Source organism: Schistocerca americana, chromosome 2 (assembly GCF_021461395.2).
Source record: "Schistocerca americana isolate TAMUIC-IGC-003095 chromosome 2, iqSchAmer2.1, whole genome shotgun sequence".
NCBI lineage: Eukaryota > Metazoa > Arthropoda > Insecta > Orthoptera > Acrididae > Schistocerca > Schistocerca americana.
In genome coordinates, this window is record NC_060120.1 from 984,927,142 (window position 1) to 984,947,637 (window position 20,496).

Consider the following 20,496-nt stretch of genomic DNA (forward strand, 5'->3'; position numbering starts at 1 on the left):
GAGTCACGGGCCCTGCTTAAGCGCTCAGGGTGCGTCCAGAGTGTCAGCAGCGAATTTGCTTGCCAAGTAGTGTTGCTAGGCTGTTTTGGGTACTAGTAGTAATTGGGAAAATTCACCTGGGCGCCTTACGAGAGCAGTCCAAGTGTAGTTGGATAGTGGGCTGCCACTTTGTGGCCTTCCAACTGGCCTGATTTTCTTGTATGAACCAGCCTCCTGGCTTCCCTACGCCTTGTAACAGGAGATGACCATAAAAGGGACATGATAAGGACACACATAGGATAGGAGAAAGGGACCAATAAGCTGTTGTGGGATACACTTCGTCTGGCTCCTCCCCTTCGGCCTTTCCGGCTTGGGTGACAGTAGCCCTGCACATCCAGATCACGCAAACCTCCTCGGCTGTACGAGATGGTGTCCCGTCAGTAGAAACTCTCCAGATAAGCAGATTTATGGCAGTTGGCAGAAGAAGTCAAGGAAGACTGAGGAAGCGATGGGTACCATAACATGCTAAACAAAGGAAGGCCTAAAACTTGATGAGATGATGAGCGATATTGCTAGAGATAGCCGCCTGTTCAGCTGGGACAGCTCTATCGTATAGGAGAACTAACCATGGGCCGAGGTCGCTGACATTTAGTGGTAGGGGCACAAATTTTGTAAAGAAATCCACAAAATTTCAACAAATTTGATTCTCTGTCTTTCTATATTGTCAGCTACAAGGCGTCTTGACCAGCCAACACATAGTAAATGACTAATTCTGTCCGCCACGCAGTGAAATGTATTTCCACACGATAATGACGCACGCTGGTCAGTGTAATATGTGATAGAGAATGTTTTGTATCCGAATCGGAGACTGATGACGTTAAATATGGAGCTGCTTCCCGAGACAGACCACAATGACAGAAACTGTGCTGCTTCAGGTCCACTACCCAACCACAGAACTATTGCACTTGCCCTTTTTTGGCAGTTATCTGAAGTACGTGGTGACCTTACAGTAAAGGAGTACAGTGGTGACTATCGGAATAGCACTGCACGTAGGCCCGTTCACTACCAAACACCGTTCCATGGAAGACTGAAACCATACGTGAACACACGATACCGCACGGAAACACAGGCGGCATTGGCCAACTGTGCTGTTAGGTATACATGCGAATTAGAACTCTTAGCGCCGGCGGACTGCAGGGAGCGGGTGTAGCTATGATGGTGATGATGATGATTTTAGGTGAGAGGCACTCAACATCATGGTCCACCAGCGCCTCGACGAAAAGTCAGCATGCCAGTCTCAAGGGTAGGGACGAAGGCTGTCCCCACATGCGGAGCAGTTTAAAATGCATTAAAGTCTGCCTCTCTTCCCCAACAATTTAGCGACGAGGCCTGACAGTTCACAAAATGTCACCACTCTTGTAACACTGGAAACAGTATTGGCGAGGATGGTGGGCAGATCTCCTCCGAGACTGAGGGATGTCCTGATGTCAGTATATAAAACACACGTTGTGAAAATATGCTGAACTGAAAATGGCACACCACAAACTTCGCAGAGTGGTGGATCCTCCCGCCGGAGGAGGGAGCTCTGTGTTAAAGGGCTAAGTCCGATGCTCAGCCTGGTAAGCAGAACCTCCTCCCAACGATGATGCTGACATGAAGCCCGCCATGCCCGCGTGGTCGATTAGAGCGACTGCAGTTTGTTTTCTGTCACCTTCAACCACTCTGTCTCCCCCTGACACATTATGACACATGATGCGTCTGTCAGAAAATGAGGTAAGGGTGAGTTTGAGGTGACTATTTTCGTGACACTCACTTAGAGGACACTGCAAGTACAATGCTTTCCATTGTAGTAGTTCACTTCAGCGTGTCCTCGTAAAGTATCGTCAGTGGTGCGGTACAGTGTTGTCCATAATCATAAATACTCTTGAGAATGGAAAGCAGAGGGATACACCGCGAAAGTTAGCACATTCAGGTGAAAAATAGTTTATATTCATAGTTGTACAATTTTGCCACGAAGAGAATAAAAAACACAGGTACCGCAAGAGAAACCAATTTCATGGGTGGCAAAATTGGTAGGGAAGTCAGAAAGAACAGTAAAATACATTTTGAAGGACCGTAAAAAAGTGGAACAAACCGGGGAGAAAGTGTAAACTAGTAGAAAAAAAAGGCGTCCTACAAAAGTAGTTTCTCTAGGTGACTGCAATAAAAAGCGTGTTCCAAGAAATTTTTGGGGTATTACGAGAATAAGAAGGAAATCTCAACGTACAGAGAGCTGCTTATATTTTCAAAAACAGACATAAATTTTCAGAGAGAAGAAAAAATGTCCTAAAATTTTGAAAGAGATGAGATTTCCTATCGAACCATCCTATCTGAACGTCCCGACATTGTTCGAAAACGTGCGAAATACCCGACAGCAATCAGAGCAGCAGTACCCAAATAAACTAATGGTATTCACGGACGAAATGTGAGTGCATACGCATTGTACTGTGAAAATGTGCTCGCAGCGTGAAGTAGTTCAGGGTGTAAACACTAACAGCAGTTTAGGCGAATGAGCTATTCTTGTCCACTCTGGAGAAGCAATGGGTTTCTTAGATGGAGCAGAATTAATTTATGATTCGCAATTTCACCCCTAGATTATCGCGATGATATGAATGGAGATAATTACCACAAATGGTTAGAAGAGAAAGTGATTCCTAATATCGCAGCTGGCAGTAATGTCGTTCTTGATAACCCACCGTACCATACTGTTCAGAGAAATAAAACACCCACTACCGCAACTCGCAAGAAGGACGTCATTGAATGGCTCATTCAGAACGAAATCAGTTTAGAACCAAGCTTAAAAAGAAATGAGATTTTTCAAGTTGTGTGTTATAATAATCCGAAGTCTGTTTTTGAAGCGGATCCCGTTTTGAAGCATAAGGATGTACTGTTCTGAGGCTCCCACCATACCACTGTGATCTGAACAGTGTAGAACTCTCTGGAATACAAAGAAACAAAAAACTGCAGAAAAAAGTTTCTTCTATGAATTTAACTACGTTAAAAAATGGTTCAAATGGCTCTGAGCACTATGAGACTTAACGTCTGAGGTCATCAGTCCCTTAGAACTTAGAACTACTCAAACCTAACTAACCTAAGGACATCACACACATCCATGCCCGAGGCAGGATTCGAACCTGCGTCCGTAGCGGTCGCGCGGTTCCGGACTGTAGCGCCTAGAACCGCTCGGCCACCCAGGCCGGCTAAACTACGTTAAAACAAATGAAACAAATGACCAAAGAGTTCGTCTAAGGTTACGAAAATGGTTGGTTAAATCTTGCAAACATGTCAGATGAATTGAAAATGAATATTGGGATACAGATGGGTTAACGGAAGAAGCAACGGAGAACATAATCATTCTTGGTCTGGAAAGTGAAAATGAATGTGCAGTACATGACAAGGACAGTGTTATGGAAACTGACATGGCAGATGAAATTGGAACGGATTTCAGTGAAACAGATAAAGCTAATGGAAGACTTGGCGTGTAACCCCTGTGTGATTGACCATCCACTTGAAACCTCTAATCACGAAGGTTAGTACAGTTTTCATTGCATAACTGTGGCTGTCCCATCCTTCCTCCCCACCGCAACCCAAGTTACACTAACTGACGATTAGCAGACCGAAACAGCCTCTCTCCCAGGTTAAATAATATTTTGGTCGACTAATGCAGACGTAGAAGTAAACATGGAGCTGTATACAAAATTTCATGGAGGGTGTCTCCAACCTGGAGTTAGCTCCTGCATTGTTGGAATATAGCCGGCCGAAGTGGCCGTGCGGTTAAAGGCGCTACAGTCTGGAACCGCGAGACCGCTACGGTCGCAGGTTCGAATCCTGCCTCGGGCATGGATGTTTGTGATGTCCTTAGGTTAGTTAGGTTTAACTAGTTCTAAGTTCTAGGGGACTAATGACCTCAGCAGTTGAGTCCCATGGTGCTCAGAGCCATTCACCATTCATTCAAGCAATTTGGGTGCATAGATCCTGAGAAATCAGTACCCAGAACAACCACCTCTGGCCGTAATAACGGCCTTGATACGCCTGGGCATTTAGTCAAACAGAGCTTGGATGGTGTGTACAGTTACAGCTGCCCATGCAGCTTCAACACGATACCACAGTTCATCAAGAGTAGTGACTGGCGTATTGTGACGAGCCAGTTGCTCGGCCACCATTGACCAGACGTTTTCAGTTGGTGAGAGATCTGGAGAATGTGCTGGCCAGGGCCGTAGTCGAACATTTTCTGTATCCAGAAAGGTCCGTACAGGACCTGCAACATGCGGTCGTGCATTATCCTGCTGAAATGTAGGGTTTCGCAGGGATTGAATGAAGGGTAGAGCCATGGGTCGTCATACATCTGAAATGTAACGTCCACTGTTCAAGGTGCCGTCAATGCGAACAAGAGGTGACCGAGACGTGTAACCAATGGCACCTCATACCATCATGCCGGTTAATACGCCAGTATGGCGATGACGAATACACGCTTCCAATGTGCGTTCACCGTGATGTCGCCAAACACGGATGCGATCATTATGAAGCCGTAAACAGAACCTGGATTCATCCCAAAAAATGACGTTTTGCCATTCGTGCACCCAGGTTCGTCGTTGAGTACACCATCGCAGGCGCTCCTGTATGTGATGCAGCGTCAAGGGTAACCGCAGGCATGGTCTCCGAGCTGCATGCTGCAGCAAACGTCGTCGAACTGTTCGTGCAGATGGTTGTTGTCTTGCAAACGTCCCCATCTGTTGACTCAGGGATCGAGACGTGGCTGCATGATCCGTTACAACCATGCGGATAAGATGCCTGTCATCTCGACTGCTAGTGATACGAGGCCGTTGGGATCCAGTACGGCGTTCCGTATTACCCTCCTGAACCCACCGAATCCATATTCTGCTAACAGTCATTGGATCTCGACCAACGTGAGCAGCAATGTCGCAATACAATAAACCGCAAACGCGAAAGGCTACAATCCGACCTTTATCAAAGTCGGAAACGTGATGGTACGCATTTCTCCTTCTTACACGAGGCATCACAACAACGTTTCACCAGGCAACGCCGGTCAACTGCTGTTTGTGTATGAGAAATCGGTTGGAAACTTTCCTCATGTCAGCACGTTGTAGGTGTAGCCACCGGCGCCAACCTTGTGTGAATGATCTGAAAAGCTAATCATTTGCATATCACAGCATCTTCTTCTTGTCGGTTAAATTCCACGTCTGTAGTACGTCATCTTCGTGGTGTAGCAATTTTAATGGCCAGTAGTGTAAAATCCAAAATTTGCGACGAGCAAAAAGGACTTAAATATCCACCTGGTTTTGACCAAGTTTCAAATGACCTTGCTACAACAAAAATTAGCAACTCAAGGGTGTCGGCACCAACAGCAGATGGACCTCCTAGCAGCTCTGGCAGACACTTCATGCTGAATGGAAACACTTAATTGTCTCATTCCTATCAGCGTCAGTCTGTTATTTCCACCCTGCGAGGAATCAAAAGTGGACTGAGATGCGTATCTTCCCCAACACTTCACAGCCCTTAAGGTAGCAGAGAGCCTTTTCCCTATCATTGTCTTAGCCCTACTTCCTATCATTGTCTAAGCCCTAGTTGCCCCAGTTAACAGATCTGGTGGCCCAACCTTGTGAAGAGTTGTGTAACTTACTGCCAACTTATTATCGTCACCAAAACCATATAATGTCGGCCAGGATGCGCGGTAATCAATACAAAAAAAAGCCCAGACCTCTCTTATTCAGCATGAACGGCTGACCTTCATGCCCTTCGCCAAAAGTATCAGTTTATGTGTGACAGCTCAGATTGCAACTAGTCGTAGGCTGATTCACTCACCCAGGTCATTGTAATTGGATTCTCACCAATGAATAGCTTCGCGGTGAGACATTAAAATTTCCAGACACCTCACAGGAAGAAGTCCTACGCTTCGCTCATTCATTCATTCTTTCACTAGCTGCTATGTTGCAAACGTTGGCCCCATTGTAAGTAGCACAGATCAAACCACAGCAACTGCATCATTTCCGCCCCTCCTCGGAGTCTTCCTCGTCATCAAATCACTTGACTGTTGACCATCTCTGCTGATCATTCGCATCATGTGAAGACTGTTTCAAAACGATTCAACTGCCGCCCTGCAGACAGTCTGTGGCAAGTGTGAACCTGAAAGATATCTTACAGTCACATCTATTTGTGACTTCCAGTTGTGGCCGAGCGGTTCTAGGCGCTTCAGTCCGGAACCACGCGGCTGCTACGGTCGCAGGTTCGAATCCTGCCTCGGGCATGAATGTGTGTGATGTCCTTAGGTTAGTTAGGTTTAAGTAGTTCAGTCTAGGGGACTGATGACCTCAGATGTTGAGTCCCATAGTGGTTAGAGCCATTTGAACCATTTGCGACTGCCATGCGTGTTTCGAACGTATTGATATAAAGGCTGCAGAAAGCGCGCACACGTAGACAACAAATACGAGTGATCGTGGAGCTAACTCTAGGCAGCCAGAGGGAAAAATTTCAGGTTGACACAGGTACATCTGCAAAGCCAGTCAGTTGGAAATCTTCCAGCGTCTAAGGACCCTAGCACTGTTGCAAACTGCAAGGATGCTACCAGAATGAAATTTTCACTCTGCAGCGGAGTGTGCGCTGGTTTCGAAACTTTCTGGGACATTAAAACTGTGTGCCGGACCTAGACTCGAAGTCGGTACCTTTGCCTTTCGCAGGCAAGTGCTCTACCAACTGAGCTACCCAAGCACGACTCACGACCCGTCTTCACAATTTTACTTCCGGCAGTACCTTGTCTCCTACCTTCCAGACTTCACAGAAGTTCTCCTGCGACGGGCCGTGAGTCATGCTTGGGTAGCTCTGCAAGGATGCTAGTCGTATACGGCAACCACCATATTGTGCTCAAAGGACTGTATTTAGTGGATGTTGGCGACTAGAATGTCGCTCGAAGTATGGACATACTGCTAGCACAGCGACAAGGAATATTTTTGGACTAGATGCCTTTTCAGCTTTTGGATTTACTATCTCTGACACAGTAAACCTAGTATTGGACGAAATTCCATTTCAGTAAGAGGCACCATATAAAGAGTTTTCTGCTGTATTTGCACCCGGCCTGTCCTTTACAACTAACCATGCAGACCATATCACGTTCAGGACATTGGCGCTCATCCATTTCTCTCGCTCTCGACCCATTCCTATAGCATTAAAAGAGGCAGTTAGGGCTAAACTGAGGCGATTAGAACAGCAGCGCGTTCTCAGACAAACACCTTCCAGTCAGTGAGTAATGTCGGTAGTGATAATCGAAATACAAAGTGGTAACTTTGTGTCAAACTACAGTCAATTCACAGGCAATTACCGATGTTTACGTTATTCAAGACCCCGGAGAACTACTCAGCCAGTAACTGTGGTAGCCAATGTTTCTCAAAAATTTACCCCATAGATGCATAACTGCAGATTCCCTTGCATGAAGAGTCTGAAAATGTAGCAGTGGTTAATACACCTTTCAGTCTCTACCTGTATCAGCGTCTGCCTTTCGGCATCTTGAGTGCACTAGTACGGTTCCAGCGATGTTTAGAAGTTTGCCTTCTTTCGGATCCGCAGTGCGAAATATGTCTTGTAGTGACATGATTACCATAATGATATACCAATTACACTGTTTTTATATGAATTTCATTGCGCAAATCACAATGAGCTCATTTCGGTTTATTGCCATCGTCAGGAGTCCTGTAAATGCGTTAACAGATGATAGGCTTGATACTGTAAACTGTAACTATGATCGTAAAGGTATCATACATTCGATTGCTATTTTTGCCTTACGTGTAATATCCACGCTGCCATATACCGTCTTTGATGGACTTTGTTTTTAGACGCAACTGGACGTTCGTTGTAGGTGTACTGTTATGTTTGATTTTTAGATGTAGATTAGTCAGTTTTTGTTCGCTATTTTCCCTCTTGATAGCTTGGATAGTAGTGGACCAGCGATATTACATGTTTACATAGTTACCACTAGAAGTAGGTGATATGTGGAAATTCGGTGATGTTTTGATTATTTTCTGATGTATAGTTCTGATTATGTTTTTTACCTGAAATTGTGCCCAGTTTGTGTTGAGATTATTTTTTATGTAATAATTTTGCTATGGTTAATAATAGGCTGTGATGTTTTCTTCGTGTTACATCTTTGTTGTACGGTATCTATGCTGTTACTATGGACGTGTTACCTAGTATCTTGAGTTTATTTTGCCCGTTTTTCTGCTTTTAATATCAATAAAGTTTTCAATATTCTTTGGTGACTGAGGTCGGCTTCTTCAGTAAATTTAGAGGGCTATTGTGTGCCTGTGAATTATCTCCATTTCTTCAATGTGGATGGGGTTTTTCACTGTCCGTGATGTGCTCTTTGTATCTAATGTTGGAATTTTCTGCCGGTTTTCAAAAAATGGTTCAAATGGCTCTGAGCACTATGGGACTTAACATCTTAGGTCATCAGTCCCCTAGAACTTAGAACTACTTAAACCTAACTAACCTAAGGACATCACACACATCCATGCCCGAGGCAGGATTCGAACCTGCGACCGTAGCAGTCCCGCGGTTCCGGACTGAAGCGCCTAGAACCGCAAGGACACCGCCGCCGGCTGCCGGTTTTCCTACGTAGAATTTGTGGTATATGTTACATGAAATCTTATAGATGCCGGGATTGTTATATATGGAGCTTCCCTCGTAGGTTTTGTGTGTGAGGCTGTGTCTATTTTAAAATGCAAAGGCGACGCTGGTTTTGTCGGGTTTATCTCTTCTTTCGACTAACCGACTTTCGCTCCACCTCTCTTAGGCATCAAGTGTAGTGCCCAGGACCACAGTCTTTCAGACAGTCACATAAAGCCTCCACGTTTCATAGAATCAAATTCGGCCTTCGCAATTGCTAAGCAGTCCAGAACCAAACGTCTTGGCCGACATGCTGCAGGTGGTCCATCTGTCGTCTTTGTGTGGCACACTGTGTCATGCGGTATGCGCTTAGGAGCACCGGGCGGCCTGGTCAGACTAAAGTAGTTGCTCAACAACTCAGTGTACTCATCCCCAGAAGCCTGCATCAACTTAGCGCTGTGAGTTGCTGTGGTGCGGTGGAAACTGTTAAGTGCTAAGCCTGTGTAGCCGTTCACAAAGTGAGCGTTCGCGACGTTCGGAAACAGTCGGTACTGCACCATGAGGTCAGCTCCAACGATTACCTCGTTGAATGTCCACGCGTACGTGTGGTGCAGTCAAAGGTGAGCTCCGTCCGCTGAGTACTGTACTTCGTGATTGAGGAGTTGTCAACAGGCTTTCGAGACAGTATGCTCAGATCCTAACCGGTATATATTAAGAATTTCATGCCGGAACCACTGTCAGTGGCAAGCAGGTGCTTGGTGGACTTCTCTTGCACCTACTACCGTCCGCCGGCCGGTGTGGACGAGCAGTTCTAGGCGCTTCAGTCTGGAACCGCGCGACCGCTGCGGTCGCAGCTTCGAATCCTGCCTTGGACATGGATGTGTGTGATGTCCTTAGGTTAGTTAGGTTTAAGTAGTTCTAATTTCTAGGGGACCGATGACCTCCGGTGTTAAGTCCCATAGTGCTCAGAGCCATTTGAACCATTTTTACTACCGTCCGCTGCTCGCATTTGAGTGAGAGCACGGTGATGAACACCTGCTCGCCTGATAACCGAACCGAAGGCGATACCAGCACAATTGCGCGTCACCTTGCGGATTCGTGGCACCACCAAATCTTCTCCTTGAACGTCAGCAGTATCGACCTCTGTCGCTGCCGGCGCTGTCTCGCGACAGTGGCGCGCTAACGTGGGTGCACAACAGTTCAACCCCTGCCGTGAGTGAGTCTTGTTGATTTGGCGCAGTGTTTTACTATCTGAATACGTATAGTAGCTTTGCCTGATTTTGGGCTCTCTTTCTACACTCCTGGAAATTGAAATAAGAACACCGTGAATTCATTGTCCCAGGAAGGGGAAACTTGATTGACACATTCCTGGGGTCAGATACATCACATGATCACACTGACAGAACCACAGGCACATAGACACAGGCAACAGAGCATGCACAATGTCGGCACTAGTACAGTGTATATCCACCTTTCTCAGCAATGCAGGCTGCTATTCTCCCATGGAGACGATCGTAGAGATGCTGGATGTAGTCCTGTGGAACGGCTTGCCATGCCATTTCCACCTGGCGCCTCAGTTGCACCAGCGTTCGTGCTGGACGTGCAGACCGCGTGAGACGACGCTTCATCCAGTCCCAAACATGCTCAATGGGGGACAGATCCGGAGATCTTGCTGGCCAGGGTAGTTGACTTACACCTTCTAGAGCACGTTGGGTGGCACGGGATACATGCGGACGTGCATTGTCCTGTTGGAACAGCAAGTTCCCTTGCCGGTCTAGGAATGGTAGAACGATGGGTTCGATGACGGTTTGGATGTACCGTGCACTATTCAGTGTCCCCTCGACGATCACCAGTGGTGTACGGCCAGTGTAGGAGATCGCTCCCCACACCATGATGCCGGGTGTTGGCCCTGTGTGCCTCGGTCGTATGCAGTCCTGATTGTGGCGCTCACCTGCACGGCGCCAAACACGCATACGACCATCATTGGCACCAAGGCAGAAGCGACTCTCATCGCTGAAGACGACACGTCCCCATTCGTCCCTCCATCCACGCCTGTCGCGACACCACTGGAGGCGGGCTGCACGATGTTGGGGCGTGAGCGGAAGACGGCCTAACGGTGTGCGGGACCGTAGCCCAGCTTCATGGAGACGGTTGCGAATGGTCCTCGCCGATATCCCAGGAGCAACAGTGTCCCTAATTTGCTGGGAAGTGGCGGTGCGGTCCCCTACGGCACTGCGTAGGATCCTACGGTCTTGGCGTGCATCCGTGCGTCGCTGCGGTCCGGTCCCAGGTCGACGGGCACGTGCACCTTCCGCCGACCACTGGCGACAACATCGATGTACTGTGGAGACCTCACGCCCTACGTGTTGAGTAATTCGGCGGTACGTCCACCCAGCCTCCCGCATGCCCACTATACGCCCTCGCTCAAAGTCCGTCAACTGCACATACGGTTCACGTCCACGCTGTCGCGGCATGCTACCAGTGTTAAAGACTGCGATGGAGCTCCGTATGCCACGGCAAACTGGCTGACACTGACGGCGGCGGTGCACAAATGCTGCGCAGCTAGCGCCATTCGACGGCCAAGACCGCGGTTCCTGGTGTGTCGGCTGTGCCGTGCGTGTGATCATTGCTTGTACAGCCCTCTCGCAGTGTCCGGAGCAAGTATGGTGGGTCTGACACACCGGTGTCAATGAGTTCTTTTTTCCATTTCCAAGAGTGTATTTCATTCGCTATTTTCATAGTAATTTCATTATATTGTTTTATAGGTACATTTTCTAAGATAGTGCTATCTTTGCAGATGCTATTAATTGTTTTGTTGTGTGTTGTGTAATCTGTGTTTGATAGTACACTTTAATCCTTTATTCAGTAGTTTTTGTTCTTGATCATTGAAAGAAATTTCAGCCGTGTTGATGGTTCTGTTGTGAAAATTGAACGGGGATATTGTGCTCTTAGTTTTGGCAATGGGGTACTGCTTTTTCATGAGGCGCTTGATTTTATTTTTGTGTATGTTACGTATATAAATATTTATAAATTGTGGAATGATGTCAGCCATCAATGGAGTAGCATTGTTACTTAATTTTGGGTATTCCACGTACATATCTTGGTTTAGGTATTCCTTATAAGATAGTTTGCTGTTAATTTCTCGTTGGCTGCTAGTCACAGGACTCATCCTCAGTCATGAAGCCTCACTTCCTTAGGTTCGCCTTGTTTCGTGACACTCGTGTCCTCAGTCGGTGTAGCGCCTTCCATGTCACATAATGTGGATGAAAGCCCACAGCAGGTTCCTCTTTGACGTTGTCCCTTACCCTGTTGATTAATGAAATTCACCATAGCTCTGTTCGGCGAGTTACAGGCGCTGATGAAACTGCTAATGTTGTGGGCATAACGCCCCTCCTTGATCTCAGCCTAACGTTTTGTGGTTCGTATCCAAGCGTGAGGTGTCTGGGATCGGTTTCCCGCTTCTTTTCTCCATTTATGCGAATGTGCTTCTGCGGATGTCAGGTGGCGCTATATCCATAATTTGATAAATTTCAGTGACAGGGTTTGGCCATACGCCACCAGTCAGAATGCATCCAGTTTCATTCAACGCCGTACCCACATGTTTGGGATGTGTGGAATTTCGCCACACTGGTGCTACGTATTCTATTGCAGAGACGCACAGTGCCACGGCATACAGTGTGTTTCAGGAGGAATAGTAAATATTGTAGGAGGTGGTAGTTGAGACGAATTGCAATTAAAATGCCATATAAGATGTGTACAGAGATACAGCTGTTAATATGTAACCCAAACAAACGTAATGTAAAGGCAAATGAGGACGTTCACAGTTGATTTTCAAAAATTCCACTCCCAACTTCAATGCACTTTTGACTTCTCTTCATAACACCACGTGTAACTCTTCTGAGGTCGTCTTTGCGTTGTTTTATGAGGTCTGCAGTACTCATAATTCCAACGATCAAATCGGCTCTTGTAATTACCTTTTCTTTGTAGACTTCGCTTTTCAACCATCCCCACAGGCAGAAACCCAAAGGGATGAGGTCCGGGACCTCGGTGGCCAAGAAACGTGCCCATATCTGTCGATCCCTCTTCCGGGGAATGTTAGGTTTAGGTGATGTGTCACCTTACTACTACAATGTATAGGAGCCCCGTCATGCTGGATGAACTTAAGCATTCTTGTAGCCAAAGGGATCTCTTCCAATAACGCTGGAAGCTCATTTTCAAGTAAGTGTAGATAACGGGGTCCTGTAAGACGAAGCGGTAACACAACAGGCCCAATCAGTTGATTGTCTATCAAACCGCACCACACATTTGCAGAGAAACGCTCTAGAAAATGTGTCTCTACAATGGCATGTGGGTTTTCTTCAGACCACTGATGTGAATTACGAGTGTTACTGATGACGTCACGAGTGAAAGTGGCTTCATCAGTGATGAGTAAAAATGAGATTACTTGGCGATTTTCAAGTATTTAATGACAAAATTCCAGTCGTCTGTCTTCATCTCCTGATCGAAGATGCTGAGTGAGCTATAAATTATTCAGGTGGAACCCATGCGTACGTAATTCCACCATTCTATTTTATGTGGAACACCGATACATGCAGAAATTATACGTTCGCTTCTTGAAGGACAACTTCTACCGACTGAATTATGTCTTCTGTTTCATCCATAGTCTGTTGATTTACAGTCGGCCGGAGTGGTCGAGCGGTTATAGGCGCTACAGTCTGGAACCGCGCGACCGCTACGGTCGCAGGTTCGAATCCTGCCTCGGGCATGGATGTGTGTGACGTCCTTAGGTTAGTTAGGTTTAATTAGTTCTAAGTTCTAGGGGACTCATGACCAAAGAAGTTAAGTCCCATAGTGCTCAGAGCCGTTTTTGTTGATTTACACGTTCAGATGCAAAATCACTGCTGGGCACTGTATCAGTGTCACGCATTGTGTTGAACACACGAGTAAACACTCTTGAATCTGGTAGCCTGGGATTAGGAAATCGTATGCCGTATTGTCTACAAGCAGCAGCAGCGTTTCCATTATAAAACCCATAAAAACCAAATCGCCATACTCAGCGTGTGTAAATACGTGCGGCATGTTTACACACTACAATACAGTAGAATCGGCCAACAAATCACAATGAAAACTTCAATGTAAATTAAATCACAACTTCACAACGTGAACATCAACGCTCTACTGCTGACATTCGATAAATACGTCCATGGCAACCGCTGTATCAACACACGAAACGAAAATACACTGAACTCGGCTGTGTCTCTGTAGGACTCAATAGGACAAATGTTATATGGATTTTTTTATTGCAATTCGTCTATACTACCACCTCTTAAAATATTTAACATTCTTCCTTAAACACCTTTCATGTACGAAGCATGTCTGGATGTGAGCCCCTGATGGTGCTAGTAAGTTCACGGGTGATGCAGATACTTTTAGCTTTGTTTCTTGGCAATGATCTATGAATGTAAGATTACGATCCAAATTTACTCCAATGTATTTTGGAGTATTCGTAGTAACATAGTTGTTTCCCTCTCCACATAAAATTTAACTTCCTTCTGGCTTCCCCGTTTCTCAGAGAAAGGGTGCAGAACTGTGTCTTTCTGGGATTTGGTTTTAGGTGGGTATCATCGTAATATGTAGAGACATCTTCAAGGACTCCTGTCAGCTTCATGTCCGCTTCCTCAAAGGTTTTGCCTTGAGCTGCAGTTGCTGTGTCATCTGCATAAATAAGTGTTCTTGTTCCTGGGTTGATTGGTTCGTTGTTTCTGTAGATAATGTACAGCAGGGGCGCCAACACACTAACCTGAGGAAGATCATTCCTTAAGACCTCCCATCTGTTCTTCTTATAATGCAGAGTGACAAAAAGCCTCCTGTTTTCCGGCAAACACGGGATAATTTGTGCTAAATGGTAGTCTTTTGTGACTGAACATACTTTTCTGATCGACTTTCTGTGGCTGAAGGTGTCATACGCTGCTGACAGATCTGTGAATTCCATTCCTGTTAGCTGTCGTCTTTTTTATCCATCTTTTATCTGCTGAGTCACATTAAGGATTGACCATAGCATGACTTCCCTGGGTGGAAATGTGACTGCTCATTTATATGGTGTTTATCGACGTGTTGTGAGATGTGAGTAAGGGTTAGCGTTGCCAAGACTTTATACAGTTGGTAAAGAAGATAAACTGGTCGGAAATATTTAGGATCCGTTGTTTCTTTTCCAGGCTTCAGAAGTGCTACAGCTTTGTTTTGTGTTCTTGGGGTTCCCATATTTTTGACCACTACCTGTATGTACTGGTTCTCTGCGATATTTGAGAAGTCCCATACCATTCCCGACCCAGGACTGGTTGGATAAAGGGCATCGGGCAGGAAGGAAGGAAGAACGCCACATTCGTTTTTAACATTACTCAAGAAGGAGTGTTTTCATCAGATACTGGATCCAAGAATGTCCGTAGTTTAAATCAGAGCTAACGTTGGCTGTAAGAACTGCTACATAAATAAGAGAGCAAAAGCAGATGATTTGTATAAGACAGCGAGTGAAGCCAAGCTACCCGACAGTGTACGAAAGTAAAAAATAGATTTCAGCCTTAGCTGTTGAGGAGTCTCTTCTCAGACCACCGTGTTCATTTTTACCACGGTCATCACAGTAATAGGCCCTGCTATGATAGGTTTTCCGGAGTAGCATGCTACGGTGAGCATGGCGGAAGCTTCATTGCTCCGATCTGCCGCAATCGAAATGTCGTGGAACGCTACGTGGAGCTGTAACAAGGGATGGAGGGGGTGGGAGGGCTTTAGCAAACGTTTATCGTTGGTTGTTGGAGCAATGAAGCGTTCCAAGAGTCGTCAGATGCGTGTACCTGCAGTCGTATATCGACGACGTAAATCTGCTGTAGAATTATGGAACACGTTTAGTGGTTGCGTAGTACGACCTTTTTGATAGCCCCAAATAACGTTTATAAGAATCGGCATATGGCCCAAAATAACGTTTACACAAATCTGTGTGGATTTCGCAAACAGCACTCTTGTAAAACTCTGCCCTCTGCGTCACCCTTGAGTCCAGTAGGCAGGAGGTAGCGAAGCCTAGGGTTCCGTATTTGTTGACATCCGGCATGCATTCAGTACAGTCCGTCACTGTCGCTGGATTAATAAAATACGAACTTGTGGAATGTCCACAACAAGCAGCCGCGTGCTGATGTCTGAACAAGAAGCCATGTGGGAGACTTCCTGGTTCGTTCTTTCTTCCAGAATATCCGCAACTGGAGTAATTAGCTGGAAACGAATTACAGCATCAGCTTCAATTTTATTTGCTAGCGTCACGACCGGTTTTAGGTCACGAAGGCTGTTAGCAAGCGGCTATCTGATTAATGTAAAAAGAAGGTACAAATGCAATAAGTTGTATGAAAAGAAATTAGCGACAAACGTCATCAGCAGACGACAGTATAGTAAAATGAATAATGATGTACAACAGGTCGTCCAATATTAAGGTCTAGGTAAAATGTACAGGGTGTCCCAGGAGGAACGGTCAGTATTCAGGAGTGTGATCATTCGAAGCAGAGAAGTCTAGTTAATATACGCTCTGCCGGCCGCGGTGGCCGAGCGGTTCTAGGCGCTTCAGTCGGGAGCCGCGCGACTGCTACGGTTGCAGGTTCGAATCCTGCCTCAGGCATGGATCTGTGTGATATCCTTAGGTTAGTTAGGTTTAAGTAGTTCTTAGTTCTACGGGACTGATGACCTCAGATCTTAAGTCCTATAGTGCTCAGAGCCATTTGAACCATTTAATATACGCTCTAAAATGCGTACCTGAAGAGCTATGAACACTTGTTCATTGGAAGAGGTGTTTTTCACAGTAACGAAGATGAACAGGTGCTCATAGCTCTTAGGTATGTACTTTAGAGCCCATATTTACTCTAATTTACTTTTTTTCATATTACGTTCTACCAAAATATGGAAAGCAAATTGCTTGCATTAGAAGAGATTTGTTTCACAGTATCGAAGAAGTGAAATGATGCTCACAACTCTTGAGGTATGCATTTTAAAGCCAATGTTTACAAAACTTTTTGCTTCGAATGATCGTGCCTGTCATATCACTGAATAGTCGCCATTCCTCATTGGACACTCCGTGTAACATGCGAACGAGTCTAGCACGGACTTACACAGATGCAGTGTAATGAGGCATATTGAGAGAAAGTGCTTCAATAGGGGAGGGGTTGCAGAAGGCAGGGAAGTTGGACAGGGGAAACAAACAATAGTGACGTAAGTATAATGCTTTAAAAGTAAAACAAAGTACCGAAATACATACAGTTTAAAAGATTTGCGTTGACACATACGACACAACATCGAAAAGAGAAGTATACGGAAAGAGCGAAGCCAATAAACGACAATCAGGGTATCTCGACAAAAAAAAGTGTCAAGAATGGGAATCCAAACTGGCGGAATCAGTAAACGAAAATCTTTTGTATGCCGCGAGTAATGGGCAGGGGCACTACGAATGTGGTGTGTGGACATTAAGTTGGGAATGTGGGTCTCACGGGGAGCGTGCAGGGGATATGTCCCTGCAGTCGCACTATCCCCTGTGCCCTGAGTGGCTCAGATGGACAGAGCGTCTGCCGTGTAAGCAGGAGATCCCGGGTACGAGTCCCGGTCGGGGCACACATTTGCAACTGTCCCCGTTGATGTATATCAACGCCTGTCGGCAGCGTAGCGTCTTGAGTTAATTGTCATTTCGTTCACATTTTTAGTGGGTACTAACGGTTGTCGCCATTTCGATGAAGATAGTAACTACTCACAGAACGTTCGTACCATAGGTCGGATTCCGGGAACTGTTCTCAGATGTGTAAGGAGTCTGGCTGCCATTGTTACGTTTCTCTCTGATTTTTCTTAAATGTTTAATCTGTAGATAAAATTTTACAGACATCGAAATAAAGTTAATATTAGGATTTGAAGTACAGGGTGTCGATAAGAGTTCCAGTTTCAAAACTCTGTAGAAAGAGAACCACTGCACAAAATGACATCTTATTTGAACAGCATATTATTGACGCAGGGGGAAACCTCACGGAAAAAAATGTAACCATTAGACGGTACTATAATCTTCCTAACGTAAAAAGTTGAAACTGAGAAACAGCATGTTGTACAACAGACTGGAGTGTCTCGGGGGTCATGTTCATAATGCTTTGCGCAGTGCGTGCTTTCAGTTCATCTACGATCGTAATTGCAGCACTGAACAAAACATCTTTCAGATAATCGCACAGCCAAAAGTCACATGGATAAGGATCAGGTGATCTGGATGCCCCGGCTGTAGGGAAATGACGGCTGGTAATTCTAGCATCTCCGAAATGTCTATGCAGCAGCCGCTTCACTGGCTGTGCAATGTGAGGGAGGAGCGCCATCTTCCGAAAAATGATCCTACCCACACACCTGCGCTGTTGAAGGATTGGAATGAAGTTAGTGCGCAAAGCACCCTCAGAACGTTTATCAGCGACGGTACAGGCAACAGGACCCACAGGACTCATCTCCTCGGAAGAAACACGGCCCAACGATAAATGATGCCGTCAACCCGCATCACAGTCACCTCTTCAGAATAAAGTGAAACCGGTTGATGTGCGTGCGGATTTTCCGTTGCCCATATTATGCAATTTAATGCGCTTCGTCTGTCCACATGGCCATTAATTGTCCACTTCCAAGCGAGCGACAAATTCAACAGCGAACGTTTGTCTTGCGGGTAGGTCAGCAGGAAGCAACTTCTCAATGTGGGTGATTTTTTTATGGGTAGAAATACCGGATGTTTCGTACAGTCTTATGCGCCGTGCTCGCAGGCATGTCCAACGTTCGGGCAGTTCCCCGTGCACTGCCTGTTTGCAGACCACCGCTCGACCCCTCCTGCAGTGCTGTGGCCACATTTTCGGCACGCGTCGGATCAACTACGAGGGCAGTTCAATAAGTAATGCAACACATTTTTTTCTCGGCCAATTTTGGTTGAAAAAACCGGAAATTTCTTGTGGAATATTTTCAAACATTCCCGCTTCGTCTCGTATAGTTTCATTGACTTCCGACAGGTGGCAGCGCTGTACGGAGCTGTTAAAATGGCGTCTGCAACGGATGTGCGTTCGGTGATCTGGCAGTGGACAAAAGCACGGTGAGTAGTTGGGCAAAGCGTGTGTCATCATCGCCGCAAGGTCAAGCAAGACTGTCTGATCTCCCGCGTGCGGGCCGGCCGTGCACAGCTGTGACTCCTGCAATGGCGGAGCGTGCGAACACACTCGTTCGAGATGATCGACGGTTCACCATCAAACAACTCAGTGCTCAACTTGACATCTCTGTTGGTAGTGCTGTCACAATTGTTCACCAGTTGGGATATTCAAAGGTTTGTTCCCGCTGGGTCCCTCGTTGTCTAACCGAACACCATAAAGAGCAAAGGAGAACCATCTGTGCGAAATTGCTTGCTCGTCATGTGGCTGAGGGTGACAATTTCTTGTCGAAGATTGTTACAGGCGATGAAACATGGGTTCATCACTTCGAACCTGAAACAAAACGGCAATCAATGGAGTGGCGCCACACCCACTCCCCTACCAAGAAAAAGTTTAAAGCCATACCCTCAGCCGGTAAAGTCATGGTTACAGTCTTCTGGGACGCTGAAGGGGTTATTCTGTTCGATGTCCTTCCCCATGGTCAAACGATCAACTCTGAAGTGTATTGTGCTACTCTTCAGAAATTGAAGAAACGACTTCAGCGTGTTCGTAGGCACAAAAATCTGAACGAACTTCTCCTTCTTCATGGCAACGCAAGACCTCACACAAGTCTTCGCACCCGAGAGGAGCTCACAAAACTTCAGTTGACTGTTCTTCCTCATGCACCCTACAGCCCCGATCTCGCACCGTCGGATTTCCATATGTTTGGCCCAATGAAGGACGCAATCCGTGGGAGGCACTACGCGGATGATGAAGAAGTTATTGATGCAGTACGACGTTGGCTCCGACATCGACCAGTGGAATGGTACCGTCCAGGCATACAGGCCCTCATTTCAAGGTGGCGTACCCCTTTGAACAATTATACATATGACTGTGCTTAACCTGACACACAATATTTTGTTAGCGCAACGCAATCTGACTTTCAAAACTCCCTACTAAAGAATGGCCCTGACAAACATTAAACTATACCTTTCACAAATCACTAAATCACTTACCTCACAATAATCTTCGTTTCTCCCACTACTGCAATACAGCAAGCGCCACTACTGCCAGCTAAATAAAAGATTCAAACTACTAAAGGCACTAACTACTGATAGGGATAGTTAGCAAATGAAAGATATTAATAGAGAGCAAACAATGTATTTACCTTAATATCATCACATGTCATAATATATATATCAGTTCATGAAAAATTACAAAACTCCGCCATCTCTCTCCCCACATCCACCACTGCTGGCGCCTCACCTCCAACTGCGCAACGCTACGCGCTGTTCACAGCCAGCTGCCTAACACTACAATGGCGAGTATTACAACAATGCAAAGCAGACACAGACTGCCCACAGCACAGCCAGTGATTTTCATACAGAGGTGGCGTTACCAATAAAAAAACCTAAACAGCCTACTTACATAGAGAAAACATAAACAGCCTACTTACATAGCCCCCATGCTCCCCACAAAAATTTTTTACAAATGGTGTTGGGCACTGGCCAATACAGATTTGACAAAAATTTTTCACAATTACAGTAACAAAGATATAAAATGCACACACTTATTGATACAACGTTGGTCAAAAGCTCAAATTTTCTCACAGTCCCTAAAGACAGTCCTAATCGTACATAACAGGAGAATAGCAGTGTTTGTCTCAAAGTCTGAGCAGTAAAAGAAAATGCACACGGAAGTAGTGGATTTC

At 45.8% G+C, this 20,496-nt stretch overlaps 1 protein-coding gene across 1 annotated transcript in view; it reads left to right on the forward strand.

Moving 5' to 3' along the window:
* LOC124596267 (cell division cycle protein 123 homolog) overlaps positions 1 to 20,496 on the forward strand; it is a 131,224-nt gene that overhangs the window by 70,164 nt on the left and 40,564 nt on the right. The gene's annotated exons all lie outside the window — the stretch shown is intronic.